This window comes from Zeugodacus cucurbitae, chromosome 2, assembly GCF_028554725.1.
Source record: "Zeugodacus cucurbitae isolate PBARC_wt_2022May chromosome 2, idZeuCucr1.2, whole genome shotgun sequence".
NCBI lineage: Eukaryota > Metazoa > Arthropoda > Insecta > Diptera > Tephritidae > Zeugodacus > Zeugodacus cucurbitae.
This window is the reverse complement of record NC_071667.1, coordinates 63,704,715-63,722,813: the sequence shown is the minus strand read 5'-3', so window position 1 is coordinate 63,722,813 and position 18,099 is coordinate 63,704,715. Positions and strand designations below refer to the sequence as shown.

Here is an 18,099-nt window from a genome sequence, read left to right as displayed (position 1 = left end):
AATTGTAATTACATCATACGGCTGCTAATTGTCGACAGATAGAGATTCGCTAGTAATTTCTTCAATATTTGTGCCCATCTAATTCAAATACCAGTTGCTCGTGCATTTGTAGTTGTCAATAAAATTGCTCAATTGCACACAATTTATTGTATTGTTGCGCACAAATAAGCATTCGATATATGCATATTGCTCATACATGTAATTCAGCAGATTTTGTTGCGAGCGCAAATTATTCTATTCATTAAAAGTGCAATTTTTGCGCTTAATCGTACTGGTAATCGCAATTACAAAGTACCGTTATGTAATTGGCAATTCGCATTGCGAAATGAATTTGATTGCATTTATTTGATATTTCGTTATTAATTAGTTGTCATTTGATTGTTTTGCGTAAGCTTTTTATAGCGATTTGTTTTGGTACTTTTTACTATCATATTTATTTCCGGTTGTTAAACCGCTGAGATTTCAATTGCAGATGTGGGAGTATTTACTAAGGACGGCATGTGCTTTGTAATCAAATTGTACAATTGTTATAATATCGCTATAAAAAATCTTAATTAGTTGCAAAAAGCTAAGCAAAAAAACACTAATAATACTAATAATTTCAAATTTTTAATTAATAGTTTTAATTTGAAAATATACTAGTAGGTAGATCTCTGCATATACAAGATCTCACTTGGACAGTTATCAGCTCTCTCCTTTGTGATACCAATCAAATCCTACCAAACTCCGCTTGGAATCTGTTAAAATCTTTTTTAAACAGCTAGTGTCAATTCGATAAGTTCGCCGAAGCTAAGCTTTCAAAATTGTTTCAACCTCTCTCTGGTAAGAGCTGGACATTGGAGGAGAAAGTACTTAGATGATGGCAACTCGCCTTCCTTCAAACTGCTTTGGGAATTTCCTTTTTTCACGATCCCAAGCCTCAACACATACTTGCCTATCGAAGTAAGCACACTAATGATCGCAATGATATGGACCTTATTGAGAGAAAGCAGTTCGAAGGATCTTTTACGCTCCATAGTGGTTTAAAAGGTATTCGCAACTGCACAAGTGCTGGTTGCTGTCCAGCGTTTGGCGAGCTCATGCGAAATCTGTATGTACGGCGCTCTTGCCCGAGTGGACCATGGACTGTCAACCCGCTCCCATTTCAATGTCAATGTTGTTAGGCTAACCTCTCTTACAAGCTTGTCTTTTTTACAGTTACCAACGATTCCACGGTGACCGTGTACCCACATAAGTCGGATAGGAAAATAGCTAGCCTAGAGCGTACTTTCATCGATTTCAATGCTAGTATGGCCCGTCTGCTGTCGGAGTTAATGCTCTCTCTAAATGGTCCAATATACATACTATAACATATTTTTTTTAATTAAAAAAAGGTAAATTTTTTGTGTTTATCCATTATTTTTAGCCCCTGAAAATATAGATGGTACCAATCAAAAAAGTCTTTAAATCCCGAAAAATTGGCTAATGAAAAAATCAGTAATCCTGAAATTTTAAAATAATAAACTTCCTTTCTTTTCAGTCATGATTTGTATGATTTATACTAAAAAAATTCTACGAATATACATACATATGTTAAAACACACGACCGGAATTGATCATATTTTCTTCATCGGATATATTTTTAAGACCTTAAATGACTAGATATGACAAAAAGCTAAGCGATTGCATTAGTTTCTTTTTTTCGCTTTTATCAAATTGAGTAGACCTCCGATACCTAGTCCCAAACGTGTTGAACCGTTGCCCAACAGATGTTGGGAACTTCTACCATCTCTAAAGTGACGATAATCAAACAAAATTTGCTCACTATATCTATGTCTCTATTATCTTTCAACTCTCATTCAATGGCTTTATCAAAAAATAGTTGTTTTCTCTGAAAAGTATTGCTATACAAATATGAAAAATGCTTGGAGATTAATTGTGTAAATAAATATGCCATTTGGTTGAGACTTAATTTACAATATTAAAAGAAAAATAGACTATTATACTTTAATAAGATATAGCAGTAGTGAAAAGTACTACTCGGAGTACTATCTGAAAGAGCAACCCTGTTCTTTCAATGAGGATATGCCAATTTAAATCATATGACATCTCACGCACAGTTTTTATCCACCTATTTCTTCCAAATATTTTTTGTCAATATTCTCATTAATCATACAATTCTTAAAAAATTAAATATTTCGAAAATTCCGCATTTTTTAAAAGGCCGATATAGGCATATATTATTACCCCAAACATAAAACTTAAATTAAAATTCTTTCAAATCAGTTGAAACGCCAACAAATTAGAATATCTATGCAAAACTGATTTTTCGTAAAAAATATTTTTTTCATATGTCAAAAAATATTTAATATATTTTTTTATTCAGTATATATAAAAATATATTTTTAAGATTTTATAAAATATATATTCTTAAAAAAAATTAAAATATTTGATTCAAAGATAAAACGTTTTTATTGTACATTTGCACAATGTTTAAAACAACCTTCATCTGCAATTTAAACCAAGTGTTATAAATCAACTACTTTAAATGATATACACTTCATTTAATGCATAGGCATCGTAATAAATCTCATTCATTAAATTAATTATTCATACAGCATTCTTGAATGAAATTAAAAATAGTTATTGAAATTACAATCGTGAATCACTTTTAAAAACATTACTGGAATTGGAATTCCCCAACTAAGCAAAACAAAAGCAAGCGACTCAATTAAATACCGACGATTATTAAGGAAAATTACTACAAATTGCCTTGCCGATTCATCATATATGCATGTACATTAATTAATAGCTGAAAATCTAATGGCTTTAGTCTTTTTACTATTTAATTACAGTTACAACAAGATACAACAACGTGCGCGCGGAAAACTATTATATTTAAGCTAATTAAGGTGACGCCACCAGCACAGTGAAAGGCGGAGAATCTCACACTTTGTATGTCACGAATAATATTGTTGTTGTTAAGTTAATTAAACTATTAAACAACAACAAATTAAAGAATTTGTAATAAAGCAAAACAACAACACAAATAAAGTGCCAGACTGCTAAGAGTGCTAAGTGTAACCACCGAATATTATCCACATACAACTAAACAATTATACGCTAAGCCTTAAAGGAGAGGCCTATACACCTGAAAACATTTGTAGTTAACTGCCAGACGCAAGCGGATCAGCGTTAATCATTCAATTACGGTTCAAATTACAAACGTGTCAAAGGGTAAGTCCATAATATACTTATAGACAGTCGCATAATTGACAACAAAATCTTTAAGGCCAAATATATATGAGTATCCGAGTTCATTCCGCTGGTAGCTTAATCAAATTAGCATGTGTTAGGCGCTTCTTCTCTATATATAGAGGGATTATAGTTACAACGGCTTTTTGTTGTAGCGCGCACAGGTGGCGCTCGGTGGCATTTAAGTCAATTTTTTGGTTTACATCACTTTAACACTTGCGTTGGAAATATGCTTGCCACCCAATTACCCATTATTGCCACTGATTGTTGGCTCAGCTGTCAGGTTTGTTGTCATGCCGTTGTTTAGTGCGTGAGGATGAGAAGGAAGCGCTTGCATATTCATACTCATTTTAGCCGATATATATATCAGAATACATGTTTGTAATATTGGATAATTTTCCGCTTCAAATAAAAACATTTTTCATACATAATATGGAATCTGGAATAAGCAGACTCAAGAGTAAATCGAATTTACTTTTTCTCAAAATATCTCAATTACTTTATACAACTAAATTTCGGTCCATTGTTTAGTAAAGCTACTCTTCTATCACCACAGTACGTTCTTCCTAGATCTCTTGTAATCAAAATCATAATATTTTGGTGTGCTTTCTAAACAAACTGATTTTCTAAAGCACTCGTATGTATATGAACTTGATTTGTAAGTAATTTTTACAATAAAGTCCCCAGACTTTAACACGCCTTAAATACCATATTTTTGGTAATTGTGGGGATCAATGTTTTTCTAGGCTGAACGCACACGCCGATTAGTCAAGACGTCTTTTCTTGTCTGATACGACAACATCCCATAGCTTCATACCGAACCGAACAAAACGAGACAAAACTCGCTTGGTTTGGGCTAGAGCAAATTACGTTTTTGTATCTTATTACTCAAAGACATTTTTGACTAATCCGCTGTGAGTTAGTGCACAAATCAGCATTTTTATGTTATATTTTGTCAAATGAATATATATTATTTTTTGAATTTAATAGAAACATAATGAACTTCCAAATCCATAGGTTAATTCCATATTTTTGTGGGAAAAATATATTCAGCTATAGATAGGTCTACAACTTTGCTTCAGCCGTTTTTTTGTAAATTTAAGACTTTTTTCGCTTAGGCCAGCCTCACCGAACAGTATCCGAAAGCATTCGATGAGCCTCAACCGCACTTTTCTTGGAATTTAAAAAGAAAAGTAAAATTTCCCGCTTATGTCGAGAATTTGGCTCAAAAAGTGAAATTTTCAGTTGAGAATAAGTTTGGGATGCAAATAGATCTCTACAAATATTTTGTTGGGTTAATGTTGACACAAATGTCCAAGATCGATATAAAAAAATCGATTTAATCGACCAGTGCTTGACCCTAGAGACATCTATTGGAAAACGGCAGAAGAAAAGTTGTATGCCTAATAATTTATATAAATTTTAATTGATATTCATTAAACAACAATAACAATAATCAATAATCATCTAATACCTCTTCGAGCTCTCGGTTATAATTGTAAACAATGTAATTGGTTGTTCCTCAGTCAACTTCGATTTCCTTAACAAAACAATAATTCCACTGCAAAATGTAAATATCGATGCATACCGTTATTTAAAAATTGGAATGTCGTTGTATTTTTAATAGCTAATTAATTTCTTGCATTAATTTTCCATATGGAAAACCCATCAATAATAGAACTGACTACACTTTTTGAACGCTATAATTATTCAAAAATTAAAAACAACAAAATGCTTGCATAAATTTCCGCTATTTAAATAAATGATTTATTCTTATATGATTCACCCAGCAATAGACACCTAATACACCATGCATAGGAAACTAACTACAAGTGTTCGCTTAAATTACAGGCCATTTGTCGTAGTCGTGCTGGGGCGTATAAGTAACATTAAAAAAGCAGGAAAACCACAAACAAGCGCCATTAAATCAATAACTTGACTAAACGACATGCTGCCTACATATGTAAATCAACTGTTAATTGTGATAATATAATATAAACAAAGCGAATATTTAAAAATTTGCTGCATAAATTTTTACTAATTTGTATAATCTCAGTAAAAATTGCAAATGAAATGAATTTTTATTTTGTTTTCAAGCGGCTAGACGTTATCAATTTAAATGCATATAGTTACAACTCACCACCGACAACGCTACACTGAGTGTTTATTAAGCAAACGTAGTGTATGGGATTATTGTTGAGATTTATTGCACGACAGTGTTTCATGCATTATTCTACAGTTATGACTTAAGTTAATAGTAAATAATAACAGTGTGCAGTGTGAGTAGAAAAGCACACCTGCTCAGCGTAACAGAATGCACATGAGTAAATATAATCTAAACTGTTTGATAATTCATTAAACAGTATGGTTTGCTTCTGTACAAATATACTAACACACGAGTATGTGTATGTGCGAATAGAGCGGAGATAAATTATTGAATAGGCCTTTAATACTCGTACATTTTTATAATGCAAGAGCCCCGCAAAACAACGAATGATAATGCACATATGTATATCACGTTTTAAGCGAGAAATCATGAACAATTATGAACTACTATTCCGTCAACATTTGTTTAAAAACTTTATTAAATTAAAACAAATGCTTCGCCAGCAATAAATTCAGTTTTTACCCGCAACTAATTTATTTGGTCAGTGATAAATGAAAAAATACTGCATTTTATGCAACCAAATCGCTGCTTAATTCCAGTAAATATTTTTTTTTTTTTTTGTAAATATAAATTCTACTTCCTGCCGCTCTACAACTTCCTGCCATTAGGCCGAAAGTAGCGTGCGTCCATTATGAAATTATTGCCACACTTTTGCAGTTCATTAAAGCCACTTAAGCTGCTGTGGCAACGAAATATAGCCTAGTCAATCAGGCTAACCCCTAACCTTGTATAGGTATATAGGAGTTGGAACTTATTTGTAATCCTATACACCTCCACAGCTGCTGGAAAGTGTAAACCCCATCTACTTGCAACCTTATAAATTTCGCCGCCACCTACTGAAATATTCATACCTTCATATTTGCTACAGAAAGCTAAAGAAGCACACTACCACATGTGAGATTGAATACACTTCCTCTTTCAATACACTATATACACACATACAGCGGCTTGCATATTGCTTGGCACGTTTGCATATTCCAAAATTTCGCTGCCACATTTACGTTGTTAAATAATGTGCAAATTTGTAGCTTAAAAAGTTTCAGCTAAAAAGTGAAATACCATAAATTGTGTGGCAACTGTTGCTGCTGGTAGCTCACTTTTGCTCACTTTCATGAGCCACCTTCTTGCCTGGGTCACCCACACCCCCTCAAGTTCACTATTACTTTTCGTTAGCTCAACTCAGCCAGCCAGGCGTTTCGACAAGCAGCAGCAGGCAAGGATTGTAGTTGTTTTCGTTAATGTGCATTATTTTTCTATGCAACACGCCCTATTGTGTTACTGATCGAAAAAATATGCTCCAAGTACTATATATCCCAACAGTAAATTGTACAGGGTAAGTGCTCGGTGTTTGTTTGCTGCTAACTCCTCTGTGTAAGAAGGTTATTTTATATATGCGATTATGAAGTTTTTAAATTTAAAACTATGATTCTATGACCCGATCAACTAATTTCATTGTTCGAATTTCATTTGATCAAACTTTTTCTTTAAGCTGATATCTCACGCCTTCTGAAATAAGCGTTTGTTTTAGAAATCACCTCTACATTTCAACAAATCATTTTTACACCACAAAATAGTTCAAAAAGTTATTTGGTGCCAGTTATTTAACCCTTAAACAACGACTTGTTGTCATCATAATTTTCATGGATTTATTTGTTCCTTCTGTACAACGAAAAATCAAGTATTCTGTCTGAATTGCTTATTGACATGGTATTATAGTCATGAATGGAAAAAATCTGTTACGAACATACTAAGCTTGAGTGGTAGGACAGCAGTGGATGATGTCGCCAGAAATAGGCGACTTCAATTTTACTAGGTGCCAAACCACAAGCGCCAAGCCAAGGAAGGCACCAGAGAAACAATGGAGCACCTCTTCTGTGAATGTCCTGCATTATCAAGGCAACGGCTTCAGCATTTGAGGGCTACACATTACATTAATCTGGAAGAGATTTAGTTGGTGAAGCCACAAAGCCTTTTGAAATTGGCAACAAGCGCAGGCATACTAAAGAATGATTACTCCTCATTAACTATGTGACGGCACTCCATCTGGTATCGCAAAGGACCAAAACTGGTCTATCAGAGTAACCTAACCTAACCTAACCTAACTAAGCTGCACTGAAGCAATACACCAAATACCATAGCCATGTCATTCGACTGGGTCAACCAAAAACCTAAATACCTATATACACAGGTCTGAGTTTCATTGTACTTTACTCTCACCTTTTTAACAACAACTTTTTCTCTTTTTGCTGCTTAAGACACTTCTACTCCACCTTTTTTTTTTTAATTTTTAACTTTACTTACTCATTATGAGGGCATTCATTAGATAAACTTACAACTTCATAAAACTAAAAACCTTCAGAAAAACGAAATATAAAAGGGAAATAGAAAAGGGGATTTACTGATAATATATATGTAGTATGAGTGAACTAGAAAATATAAATGGTTAAAAGCTTAGTTCAGTCTAGGTTCCAAAAACAAGTCTAATGTTAATCATTTAATCTAGGAGTAAGGAAGACTTCATTTCGAGTAGGCATAAGCTTTTATATTGACATTCTGATGAAAAAATGGAGACCACTGTGCAAAACCTACGAAATTATCTTTTTATAGAAGGCCAATGGGGATTTTAGGAAATTTAAAATATCATTTAATATTGTTTCTGAAACCCCAAATTTTTAATACAAATATTACCTTCGGAAAATCGACAAAATCTCGAAAAATTAAAAAAAAATATATAGGCTTCGGCGACAGAGAAAATATATTTTTTAAAGCCATTACGAACCAAACTAAATTCCAATTAATGTGATATTAACGTGATGATGTAAATGTAATTAAAGCTTTAAAATAATTAAAATAATTGCTTTGGGATTTGGATAAAGTAAATAAAAAACAACCTAATAAAAAGTCTTGAACTATAAAATTATGAAGAATTCCTAACCACTTATTAACATTTATTGCCGACACTGTGTAAATATATATTAATTCACTGGTGTAAATATCACAGCACCGTTAGAGTATTTTTTTAAATATTATAAAATATGAGATTGAGATTAATAAGCTCAAATATTATTCATTTCATTTTATCAGCGATAATTAAATGTTCGCTAAGCAGCCACCAGCGAATTGCCCCTCGCACACCCCACGCTCTCAACTGGAATCAACTCATCATTTAGCAAGTAAGATTAATACAAATTGAGTCACAATCAGGCAGTACAGATTTCATTCTATAGTAGAATAGCATTTTTCAAAAATAATTAATGGAACTGAGAGTGATAAGCGCAGCATTCGGTCTAACGGTCTGAGCCGCACACCACCCCATAAGCAAACAGGTACGCAGACACACATTGTGCTGAACTTGTGTATTGTTGTATCACAAAACAGACCGTAATATGACACTAAATAGCACGCTGCCGGGGCATGGCCTCAATGCTAACATTAAATTCGGAAGATTTGAACACTTGAGAGCATCTATTCGCTGTAAAGCAGCTGTTTAAATATTAACATATGAGTATAGGTTAGTTATTTCCGTTATGAGAGTTTAGAGTTCGTAGAAAAGCACGTGTTCTTGTTATTGTTTGCTATTTTGCTCAGCTTTGAGCAAAAGAGCCTTTGGTGCACGTGATGCAATTAGATGTTGTTTATTGTATTTGTCAATTTGTACAGTTAATATTTATCGTTAACGCTTTATCAAGGCGATTAATTGCATGCTCTTTATTGCATAATGCAGTATGAGCAAATAGTTCAAGTTCTGTAAATTTCCACTTAAACGCCCTTAAATTAGTCAAATAGTAGCAGAATTAGCAATAAAAAGACTTCTCCTAGTTGTATTTAATGCGATAAAATTTCAACTATTTGGCATTCGCAGTTAAATGTTTGAAAGTGCACCTCATCTAACTGAATGCGCAAGATCTTATTGTAATAGCAAAGCGTGAAGGTTAATAGAAAAATATTAAAAATTTAATTAATACCGGTAAGTCCTTGTTGGAGTTTCCATAATTTTGTTGGGTGCTAGTGTTTTTGTAAGAGCCTAAGTGTTTATTAAATGCAGCATGGATATACGTGTATTACATCTACTTTAAAGTGTTTAAAATATAAAGTAAATATAATATAATATAAATAAATATAAAAAAATTAAATATGCCCGTAGTGGTGAATACTGGCATTCAATAACTAATTTTCAAAAATTAAAAAATCGTAATTAAAATAATTAAATAAAAATACTAGTAAATGAATAGTGAACGCCTAACTTCTTATAAACTAAGTTTTCCAAGACTTTGATGAAGATGTGATTGTGCGGCATGGCGTATGAGTAACACGAATATATTTTTAAAGGATAAATGGGTCTGTGTGGCAGCAGAAATTCTTGAAAATCTATAATGAAAGCACTAAGCTTACTATAAGTCGGCTTTTCCTAATGGGATTTAGTTATTCGCTATCTCTGCTGACTTTTAGTATTTCTGTCTCCTTTCTTGTCATATGTTTTGCTATCGATATAAGATCGAAAAGATAACATAGATTAAAAATAAACTACCTATGAATGGAAAATCCTTTTTAGTGAAAAAATGCAGTTGCTGCCAAAAACCTTAATTGAGTGATATTCGAGCTCTTCACCAGCTGAAGCAACCCTTCATCAGTAGTTCAAAAGATTAACGTCGAATTGCTTCTGCGTTTACTATATTCTCCAGTATCTTTACCCGCTGTTCAATTTCTTCCTGTTCTCTGGTAGATCTCAAAGAAATACTCGAAATTAGACAAACATTTAGTGAAAAGAAGATTATTATAATCTATCAACATATATTCAATACTAAATACAACCTCGATCTTAGTCCGAGTTATCCTTGATCTGGTTAGTCAATATGTATTTACGATTACAAGTTATCTCACAACATCTTTAATGTCAAACCACCGCATTTACTTAGACCACTCTTCTTCTTCTTGACTGGCGTAGACACCGCTTACACGGTTATAGCCGCGTCCACAACAGCGCGCCACGCAACTCTCCTTTTGGCAGTTTGGCGCCAATTGGTAATACCAAGTGTAGACAGGTCCTTCTCCAACTTGTCCTTCCATCGGAGTGGAGGCCTCCCTCTTCCGCGGCTTCCACCAGCGGGTACTGCATCGAACACTTTCAGAGCTGGAGCACTTTCATCCATTCGAACAACATGACCTAGCCAGCGTAGCCGCTGTCTTTTTATTCGCTGGACTATGTCTATGTCGTCGAATAACACATACAGCTTATCATTCCATCTTCCGCGGCATTCGCCGTTGCCAATGTTTAAGTGACCATAAATCTTCCGCAAAACCTTTCTCTAGAAAGCTCCTAGTGCCGTCTCATCGGATGTTGACATCGTCCACGCTTCTGCACCGTAAAGTAGGACGGGAATGATGAGGGACTTGTAGAGTTTGGTTTTTGTTCGTCGAGAGAGGACTTTACTTTTCAATTGCCTACTTAGTCCATAGTAGCACCTGTTGGCAAGAGTGATGAAATTGTCTACAACTTCAACAATGACGTGGGCGCCAAGACGCGAATGTGCTGACTATTTGTTTGACGACAGGAGATATTTCGTCTTGTCCTCGTTCACCACCAGACCCATACGCTTCGCTTCCTTATCCAGTCTGGAAAAAGCAGAACTAACGACCACCCGCTGAACAGAAAATTTTATAACTCTGCAAAAACACCCTATATTGCAATAAATTGAATTATGCAATTGTTATGAATTCAAATTTTTAATTACACAATATATGTAAATATAAATTAAGCAATTGTTACTCAATCAACATGCCAATGGAAATGACAAACCAATTTAATTTAATTCTTCAATTAAAAATTCGTAATAATTGAATAAACGAGTTGCATTATTTGCAACACAAGCAATGGCGCCGGCAAACACACAAATAACTGAAGCTAAAACACCTGTTAACTTACACACCCACACACAAAAATACAACCTTATATACATATATATTTTCGTGAACGAGCTGTGAGTGTGTGCGTCCACGTAATTGCTTGTTTTCACTTGTGAGCGCACACAACATCAACAAACACACACATACATGTACATATGAACAAATTAGCTCATGAATGAATTGCTGTGTAACGCCGCGAATTATCAATGATTGCCGACGCACGCGTTCACACCAACACTTCGCCCGCACGCCAGCCAGCCAGCCAGCTGCCAACAACTCAAACCTAATTAGCCAGACGCTCGCAGGTATCGCATAACCAATACAATAAATTGAATTAATGGCAGCAACATTTAGGTGGCGGGTCATTGATATGCGCGCTAACTAACGTCAAATGCTTGCCACATGCAACAATTCAACGCTAATGCTACATATGTACGTGCAACAACACTAAATTCATTGTGATACTAATAATTGCAGTTTGTCGATTTACCGTTTGGCCAATACACACCAACAACAACACCAAAACACAACTCACTTCGCCACAAATGGCAGAGGGCACATTTGTGTTGTTGTATGCCATGTAATTTTTATACTTCCATTGCGCTCGGTTAGGAATGCTTTTATGCGAATGTATGTATGTATGTATGTGTGCGTGTGTTGGTTTCTGCTTATTCGTGCATTAGCATAGAATTCCCACGCCTCCATGGCACGCGCAATTATTTTAATAACCTCAAATATTTCCAATGCATTTCACACGTTTCCATTCACGTAAATTGCGGGTACACTAGTTAACAAAATTTTTTTTTTTTTTTTTTGAGGTTATAAAGTATTGATTTTAATAAAAATATATATATTTTGCGCTTCGTTCGACAAAATATGACTTAAGCTTTTAACAGCAAAAGCTCTGCTGGCATGCCTCAAAACTTCACAATATCAAGTTTAGTCGCTTCTACTTTTTCTCAGACATATTTACACGTGTTGCGAAGCTGATAAAAATGAAAACAACTTTTTATGACCCTCAATATTAATACTGTTTATACGCATTAAACGAAATATGATTCATTACATTTGGGTAATTCAACTAAAATATGTATTCAAAATATCAGTTTGCACAGTTGTTTTAGGAATATGAGTTAAATATTTATTTTTCTATTTGCGGTGTTGTTTATTTATACAGTTAGTTAAATGAGGTATTTCCCCAGCCTAAAAACGTAAAATATTGATTAAATGAAGGTTATATAAGTGTATACGCCTGGGATTATACGAATACTAGGCGTATAATATAAGAACAAGTAAGGAAAGGCTAAGTACGAGTGCAACCGAACATTTTATACTCTCGCAATTTATTGATATATTTTTATTAAAATAACAAACAATTTGACCCAATTTGAAAATCCTATAATTAGGTATATGAGAGCTAGGGGAAGTTATGGGCTGATTTTAACCATTTCTGGTACAGAGACACACTATTAGAAGAAAAATATTTCCTCTGAATTAAATTAAAATATCTGAGAGATTTACCGAAATTTTCGGTGAAAAATTGCAATGGGGCACTGAATTCTTCATATTCGACATTCGAGGCCTTCAAAAGTTATAGTCCGATTTCGACAAATTCCGATTTTCACAAGTGACGCCACAGATCATGTACAGTATTTCTGTAAAGTTTTATTTCGCAATCTTCATTGGTTCCTTATGCATATATTATAAAGTGAAGGAATAAGATGGAGTTGAAAATTGAATTACATGGAAAGTTGTCGTAGTTGTGAACCAATTTTATTCCCACGTGTCATCAGGGTGTCAAGAAAATATTATACAGCGAATTTTATTCAAATCGGTAGAGTAGTTCCTGAGATACAGTTTTTGACCCATAATTGGGCGATGCCACGCCCATTTTCAATTTTGTAAAAAATCTGAGTGGAGCTTCCTACTGCCATTTCTTATGTGAAATTTAGTGTTTCTGACGTTTTTCGAAAGTGAGTTAACTCACTTTTAGTAATTTTCAACCTAACCTTTGTATGGGAGGTGGGCGTGGTTATTATCCGATTTCAACTATTTTCATGGTGTGTGATGGGGTACGTAAGAGAACCGACTGCAGAAAGTTTGGTTTATATAGCTCCATTGATTTGCGAGATATATGCAAATAACCAATAACCAACCTTCTCACGGTCCCAAGGAACATGTGTTCCAAGTTTAATTAGGATATCTCAATTTTTACTCTAGTTATCCGTTGCACGGACGGACGGACAGACATTCGGATTTTGACTCGTCTCGTCACCATGATCATTTTGATATAAATAACTCTATATCTAACTCGTTTAGTTTTATGACTTACAAACAACCGTTATGTGAACAAAACTATAATACTCTCTTAGCAACTTTTGTTGCGAGAGTATAAAAAAGAAATAACGCCAAGAGTAGTGCTACATTCTTAACCTTATTTCTGTGAGTTGTGAACTGGAAGTATAAGCTTTAAGGAAACAACTGAAAGTAAATCTGCATATAGTATGTAGATATAAGGAAGATACCTTAAGTATCTTATTCCGAATAACCCAAAAATATATTATTTAACAAAAAAAAATACTACAAAAAAGGAAATAAAAACAACAGAAAATTAAATTCTCAATAAATTTTTGTATCTCTCAAAATTATAATTAACTTATGTGACTCCAATTCATTTTAGGTTCATATACCATTCTAACACTTCTCAATTGATATATACATAAGCAAATATTAAATTATTTATTGATTTATTTTTTGTTTAAAACATTTTTAAATCGAAAATATCCTCAAATTTTTTAAATTTCTTTATAAAAAAAAATATTTTTTTAACAAGTGTAATATATTTGTTTGTACAGTTAGGTCTTTAAATGCAGTTGTTGCATAGTTTCGCAGGCAATTGCGTGGCTTACACAAACACTGACATTTATTGTGCACAATTAAGTCAAACAAATATTATATACACACATACATAAAGAATCGTATCTAATGTATATAAATAAATAATTGCTTTTTCGCAACAATTTACTAAAACCATGCACTGGCAATGGATGACTATCGAAATGATTGAATTAGACAGTGTGGGAAATACTACAACAACTTTTTTGAAGGAAATAAGAAACATTTTGGAGGTTATGAAATGAAAATTATGAGTGAAAAACTTTCATACATTTTAACACAAATGAAAAATATATTTTTAAAGCTCAAAAAGGTTACAACTTCAAACATGAAACTCTATTGAAATTTTAAGTTTAAATTGCTGGTTTTTTTTTTTTTGTGAAACTCCAGCTTTTATTTTTTTGTTCCACTTTGAATTTTCTACAGGGTCACTGCTATCGTGTTTCACTCACAATAATTGCATTAAAATTTTTGTTCGCTTTTGAACTTTAGCCTAACATTAGCCTCTAATCATTGGCGTTGTTTACACAAATTGCAACACCTTTCAAATTCATTGTAAATTTAAATAGTTTTTTTCTGAGCGTATGCTAACAACAAAAGCAACAACATATTTGATTATGGTAATGTTAGCACTGCGGCAATTAACTTAATGGAATTATTTTTTGAAAACAATTATTTTATGAAAAAAAGAGGAGATAATCTGTTTCCAATTACACTTTTTTTTTTTTTTTTTATTACTGTACTTTGTTTTTGTATACCAAAAAAAAGCCAATCTATCAAAGCTCTGCTCTATTCCCAAGCGTATTATAAATAACTAAGTTCCCTATTATCTCAGAAAAAAATCGTTACTCGCATGCACCTGCGAACTGTAAGGAGAATTTGCAAATTTCCTTTTAACACTTCAAATCAAAACTATTTATGATTTATGCAATGGAAGCCATATGTGCTCACCCAAAAGATACCCATTAAAAAGTAAACCCAATGAAATCATATAATAAAATGAGAGCCTGTCGTTGGTCAGTAATTGTCAAATCATTGAATATTAATAATAGAAAATTGGGCCACATCTGTACGGCACATTTGCTAAATTGACACGAGCGTTTGCAACCAACGGCAACCCGCAAGCGCGCAGAAGTTAAAACGTTATCTAATAATCACCAAAGTTACCGTTAAGCATTATTATTCCATAACCTTTTACCTACAAAAAAGAAGGAAGTAAAGCACGCGCAAAGATTGAAAAAGAAAGTATTATTATAGTTTTTTTTTATTATTTTCAAATACACCGTTTCATAACCTTATTTAATTAAGAAATAAATTACGAATATGAATTTGTATGATGCGATTTCTGAAATAAGTAATTTATTGCAAAGAGACGTTTAAGGCTGTAATATTAAAGTTTAACCTTTTTACATTTCCTCCAAAATGTAGGCAACGTTTTTCATCATTCACCTCTTGAATACATATTAATATATAAATAAGTTGTTAGCCGTATTCCATTCGCCACTTTTCTACTCGCATTGAGCATTGCCCATTTGAAAAAAAAATTGCTGCTTCTATTTTAACTTAATATTATACCAGTGTATGAGGTTTATACCAATCGTTTGTTCGATTCGGCACATTTTGTAGTTTGGCGAATCAAATATTTTACTTTATTTGAAAAAAATATACAATTCTAAGCAAAAGAAGAGGAAGAAAAACATTCAAGTAGCTTGTAAGTCATTGTACTCAAATAGTTCCAGCTGCTGTTACATTATTACGATAAGAGAGTGCAGTTATAAATTTTAGGTGCCAATAAAAAAATCAAAACTCACTGTTAGTACGTTTAAATTTCTAATAACTAGCCTTCAGCAGTTTTATCGCACCAACCAGAATTCCAAACATACACACAGTTATACCAAAAAGTGTCAATCGAGGGTTCGGCTACAAGCCTTCAAAGTTCATTCACCTTCATCAAACACTGTTTTTGTTTTTGTTTCAAAGTTTGTAATTCCAAATAAAATGTGGAACACACAAAACATTTGCCAAATTATGCACAAAAATTGGCTTAATATTTACAGCAAAGCAGTCTAGACTTGAATTCTTTACATATATTGTTATTGTTTTTTTTTCTGTACTTCTTCAGGCGAAGTGACAAGTATTTCGTTGTTCAAATTGTTTTCACACGATTTTTCATTACATTGCTTGGTTTTTTATTTATTCTCTGTTTTGCGGCGAGTATTTATCACTCCCTCCCCTACTAAGCTCAGCTGTCAGCGAGCGCGACTAATGCGATTTGTATGGAAATTAGCCAGAAACACACCATTTTTTTGTGGGTGTTGTGAAGAGACATACTTTTTGATATGACATTTTTTTAGTTATTCTCAATTTTTTTATTATATAATACATATGTTTTAACACTTTTCGTTCAATCAAATGTAAAATTTTTCTGAAATAAATACACATTCGATCTAATAAATTCATGAATATCCCAACAAAACTATTTTAGGCAGATTTTACACTTTTCATATTTCCAAGTATTGTTTTAATTATTGCGAATTTTTTTAGATGACTTTTAATTTTCAAAATGTATGAATATTAAAACGTAATAAATAAAAGTAATGACATTGTTACATATGACTATTAAGGCTTTTGGAATTTGTGGCGAATGCAATTGTTATTCAAAATTTTAATTGCAAATAATAAATAAAAAGTTTTAATTTATTTTTAGTCCATTTACACACAAAATTACACATAAATAGTAAATTTCAATTCGGTTTGAGCGGCTAATTTCACTTTTACAGCTAAATGGTTGAACAAAAATTATTATATTGCTTTTAGGTGAGAGAAAAATCACATACATAGACACTATTACAATATTCAACATAATTCATGACGGAAAATCACTCATTATAATAATTTTTAAATATTTTTTATGAAAAAAATAAGCTGTTTTCGATACGTAGTAGCCAAATAAGCTACTCTCCAACCACTTATACCACTTTAATGAAGTATTAGCATACTCTTTTCCATCGAATTTAACGCTATAATTTTGCTGTTTTTCCAAATTTGCTGCTTTTTTTAATTTTTTTACAAGAGAGCAAAAGCGCTCAAAATTTAGAGCAGAGAAATGGTGAATCGAAGACAGGTTTTTGCTTATAATATTTAACTCGAATTTTATTTTGTGCGCATTTAGTAAATACTTGAAGCGTATATTCCATCTATTAGAACCTTAACGATTTTATTTTCCGTCTTTGCTGGCTCTAGAGAAATTGTGCCCATATATTAAATACTTGAAACTTTAACGATTTTATTTTCCGTCTTTGCCGATTCTAGAGATGAGATCACAAAACTATTCTATATACGTTGAGTAGCCATATTAGGCGAGCGCTCGACATATAAGCTCTAAATAATGTACTTATCAAGCGAAAATAGAAGATTATAAATTTAAATTTTAACACAAAATATTTTCAAATTCCTATACTCAAACTATACTCATATTAACTAGGCTACTATACAAACCACCCACAACATCATCGCTCACAAATAGTAAATAAATTTTAATAGTATAAATTTAATTCCACAAAGGCATTAATATGCCGAACATATTTACAATAATTTTTAATTGATTTCTGTATTAATTAGTTTTTGTAAATATTGCGGTACCACACCACTCTTGATAGTACATATTTTCCGTGGTTTTGCTTGGTAAAAATAATATTTGCTTTTAATCGCAAAACAATTTATTTGCTCACATGGACACGTGTACGTTTCGGACGTACGTAAGTAGATGTGCTTTTCGAAAATTTACATAATTATTTTGTGGTTCAATTTCATTACAATTAAGTGGTAATTAAAACCACGTTTGTACTTAATAACACATTTGGGCAAATTATTTCAATAAAAGGTGTTAAGTCATTATT

At 32.8% G+C, this 18,099-nt stretch overlaps 3 protein-coding genes across 4 annotated transcripts in view; all 3 read left to right on the top strand.

Moving 5' to 3' along the window:
- The window catches only part of LOC105215456 (alpha-2B adrenergic receptor), a 304,745-nt gene extending 301,706 nt beyond the window's left edge, over positions 1-3,039 (top strand). The window contains exon 5 of the mRNA XM_054225198.1: positions 2,835-3,039. The gene's annotated coding sequence lies outside the window, so the exon portion shown is untranslated. The remainder of the gene's footprint in view (positions 1-2,834) is intronic.
- A 35-nt stretch (positions 3,040-3,074) lies between these two features.
- Positions 3,075-18,099, top strand: part of LOC105218776 (sodium-coupled monocarboxylate transporter 1) — a 67,218-nt gene continuing 52,193 nt past the window's right edge. Inside the window, exon 1 of one of the 2 annotated variants that reach the window (XM_054225200.1) lies at positions 3,075-3,216. The gene's annotated coding sequence lies outside the window, so the exon portion shown is untranslated. Of the gene's footprint in view, positions 3,217-9,207; positions 9,369-18,099 lie in introns of those variants that run through there. The other variant, XM_054225199.1, reaches the window with a different exon arrangement.
- Slc5a5_1 (sodium-coupled monocarboxylate transporter 1) overlaps positions 3,079-18,099 on the top strand; it is an 89,837-nt gene continuing 74,816 nt past the window's right edge. The window contains exon 1 of the mRNA XM_054225201.1: positions 3,079-3,216. The gene's annotated coding sequence lies outside the window, so the exon portion shown is untranslated. The remainder of the gene's footprint in view (positions 3,217-18,099) is intronic.